Consider the following 3,832-nt stretch of genomic DNA (forward strand, 5'->3'; position numbering starts at 1 on the left):
TCGGGGGCCGCGGTCTGGAGATGGCGGAGTAGCAGATTGGGAGTTCTTGGGACAGATTCAAAAATGAGCAGAGGGGAAAGCAATCTTCTCCAAGGGCCTCTTAGGACAGCTAAAGGGAGAGGCTCTACTTTTGATGGCAGCTTTCAGGCGGGCAGTGCAGAACAGCTCCGATCTGTGTCCTGTTGTCCGGTGTGCCGTGCTCCCTGGTGTGTCTTTGGGGTCCCTTTTGCCTTTTCCCCTCGAGGCCCTCACCACAAGCATGATGTGTCGTGTTTCATGTCCCCCCTGTTTGTCACTTTCTGTGTCACGGGTGTGTGCACACATTTTTTGCCGGAGCTGTTCTTCCCTGCCGCATGGCCTGCTGCAATAGGACGAGCCTTGGGGAGTTGAAATTTGTAATGTGGGCTGTACTTGGGCTCTAGATGTTGTTCCTAGATTGACATATGGTGTTTGCAGCTTGTGAGTTATCCTGGTGATGTTTGACATGTGTTCTAACTTTCTTTCAGGTGCAGACGCATTCCACGTGTGGCAGAGGGTCAGGGCCAGGAGGTGCCGGGCCTTCTTAGGAGCGCGGTGAGTAGCAGAGTGGTGGGGTTTTGGCCGATGCGGTGCCAAGTTCAGGCACTGATGTTTGGTTCTCTTTAATCTAGCTGTCTGAGAGACACCAGCCCGGTGCCAGCAGGACCTTCCCATCTGATGAGGTGGCCTTTCTTTGCACCTGACAGGGACCAGCATCCCCAGCTGTATGAGAGATAAGTAGAGGGCCGTGACCCACAGAGGGGCTGAAAGCACGGTGCTGGTTTGGGGATTACAGGGAGGGGGTTTTGAGTCCAGTTTGGAGGTGGGGGGGTGTTAATGAAGTGGCCCCTTAGGCCCCATAGAAGCCAAGTCTCACTTTTGATCACAGTGCTGAGGTGTGCAGCAGGGCAGAGCAGTCCCGGTGTGTCTCGTGTCACTTGTCTGTTGTGAATTGTGTGTTGTTTGTGTATCCCATGTCTTTTACCTTAGGGGTGCCTGTCATTAATCTTGGCATCATTGTTAGCATCTGTGATCTCTGCATTCCCTGGCCTGGCACCCAGGCCACAGAACTTTTGACTGGGGAGCTCAGACAGGCGTCAGACTCTCTTCTCTCTTTGGAAGCATCGCATCTGATGTCTTGTCAGGTCTTGGTCTGGGCTGTATGGACAGCTATGCCCCCACCTGGATCCATTTTGGTGGATTAGGACTTGGCGTAATATGAGGTTAGGTAGAGGATTCTGACCGTAGGATTCCTAGGCATCCATCTTTGCAGTTCTTAGAAGAAATCATTCAGTTATCATCTACTTCCTTCGGGGTTCTCTGAGCCTCATCAGCTCACCATCAGTTTGAACTCGGTCATCTCCTTTTGCATTCTCTCAGTCCTTGCAGCCATTTTCCTTGCCTAGAATTTTCTGTCTGTGTTGTGTCCCCGTTGTCTGTCCTGTCCTGTCCATCCTGTGTCACGGCTGTCAGCACACATTTGTGCCCGAGCTGCTCTGCCCTGCCGCATAGCCTGGTGCAATAGGAGAGGGCCCGGGGATTTGTAATGTGCAGTGTGGGGTGTAGTTGGCCTCTAGATGGGATTTGTAGATGGACACAGGATATCTGGAGCTCTTCAGTTCTCATTGAACCGTCTGACTGTTGTCCTAACTTTTTTTTCAGATGCACCTCCTCAGATGACTGCAGTAGTTGTGTAGGTTCCTTCTTCTGAAAGGGAATAGGGCGCAAGAATTCATCTTCCAGAGAATTTTTGCAAGTCCTGGCTTGTATTGTATCTGCCTATGGTGGCTTATGTTCTATGTACCTATACATCTGTCTTCTATTGGATTTTGGGTAGAAAATTTATCAGTCCAGAGAGGAGACAAGTCCTAGCTGTCAGATAGCCACTCGTTGACCCTTCGTGTCGTCTCACAGGTCCCCGAGGCTGCTGATTTCCCCAGGATCTGCCATTTTACCTCAAGGAGCGGCAGCCAGAAGATGTGTCACAGCACGTTCTTCAGCATCTCGAGTAAGGGCCGCAGTGAGCATTTAAGTGGAAAGATTGTGTGAGCGTGTGTGAGAGCACGTGGCTGTGTCTGTCTGTGTCTGCTCGTTTCTGCGTGTGTGAGTGCATGCTGACTGGATTTAACCTTGTGTGTGTGACTTTTGCTTTCCAGGTTTTGCGACTCCTTGTTAAATTTAGAATAAAAAATCCCCAGCCGGGTTGTATTGCATGAACTGACATGATATGTACCGATTTTGGCTTAAAACCCAGAAAACCAGACGAAGATGAGCAGGAAAAAACCAGAAAAAAACCACATGATGGACAAGAAAAAAACCCAGAAAAAGCCCAGGATGGGCAAGAAAGCAACGAGAAAAAAACCCCAGAAAATAATCCCAGATGGGCAAGAAAAAAACGTAGAAAAACCCCAGAAAATCACCCAAGATGGGCAAGAAAAAAACCCAGAAAAAAACCCAAAAAAAAAACTCTGAGATGGGCAAGAAAAAAACCAGAAAAAAGTCTGAAGATGGGCAAGAAAAAACCCCCAAGATGGACAAGAAATAACCCAGAAAAAAATTCGAAGAAGGGCAAGAAAAGACCCAGAAAACACCCAGAAAAAAATCGCAACCCAAGTATAAATATAGAAATGTTTGTCAAGTATATGCAAATATATAAAGAAATGTTAAATTATTTGAAATATAAAATAACATAAATATAACATTTATACAGTATTACTTGTGTTATGGATCGTATTGATTTTTATTTATTTCCTATAATACACTACAATATTTATATCAATTTTACATCTATCATATCTATCATTTGTTATATGTTATACCAGATTGATATACTCTAGGTTTTTTTAAGTAGTTTAAAATAAAGGGGATTTTTTTTTTATTTGGCAAAAGCAGGTGTTTTAGTATAAACATTATAAATACAAATAATATAAAGGTAGAAATCTAAGAATAGAAATAGATCATAAATAGCTGAAGGTTAATATAAAAATTAAAAATGTAAGAAAAAATAAGTTGTAGCAGTAGATATGGTACATAATTAGGAAAATAATTTATCTCTTATTTGAATAGGATACATGTCATACATAATGATTAATATAATACTTAAGTATAAACTGCAAATATAAATGTGAATATAGTCATGAGCGCTATAAATATAAAAATATTTCAATGTAGTTTAAAAGAATAGAGCTTTTTTGTATTTATTTAGTTAGGATGGGATTTGTATTTTAAATAGTGAAAGCATGATAGAAATGTAATTTTAGACATAGAAATATGCAATCAATGTGGAAAGATATTTATAAAAGCACAAAATATAAGTAAATATAAATAATAGAAATAGAATAATGTTATATAAATTACATGCTACATCAATGTCCACTATAGCTATGCATGTGAATATAAACACGAAAAATGGAAATAAAAAATTTATTTAAACATGGCTTTAAAGCAAGGGGCCTTGTTTGATTCTGGTGGGGTAAGAGGCAGGTTTTTGGCATTTATTTCAGAGCAGTTTTTGGCGGGGGTCGCCCCTGTTCTTTTTTGCCACCTTCGCTGCCCGCAGCCCCGAGGCGCGCTGCGCCCCCGGCTGGGGCGGGCGGCAGTGCTGCCGCCTTGTGGGCAGAGCGCGGTACTGCAGCCCTGCACCGAGAGGCCGCCACCTTGGGAGTGGCGCGTCGCGGATGTCGCGGACTTTTGGTTGACCTTCTCAACAGGGCAGCGAAAAGGGCGGGGAAGTGGAGGACCGGGGTGGGTGTCACTGGACTGCCTGCATGGAATACCGACCCCGGCGCGGCTCCGGTGGTATTTTCTGTGGCGT

General features: G+C 44.5%; 1 long non-coding RNA gene across 1 annotated transcript; it reads left to right on the forward strand.

Moving 5' to 3' along the window:
* The first annotated feature begins 1,853 nt into the window (after window positions 1-1,853).
* LOC132085263 (uncharacterized) lies at window positions 1,854-2,730 on the forward strand. The gene is made up of 2 exons (XR_009420179.1): window positions 1,854-2,026; window positions 2,175-2,730. It is a non-coding gene; the product is annotated as an uncharacterized LOC132085263 (long non-coding RNA).
* Window positions 2,731-3,832: the final 1,102 nt, after the last annotated feature.

This window comes from Ammospiza nelsoni, chromosome 29, assembly GCF_027579445.1.
Source record: "Ammospiza nelsoni isolate bAmmNel1 chromosome 29, bAmmNel1.pri, whole genome shotgun sequence".
NCBI classification, from domain to species: domain Eukaryota; kingdom Metazoa; phylum Chordata; class Aves; order Passeriformes; family Passerellidae; genus Ammospiza; species Ammospiza nelsoni.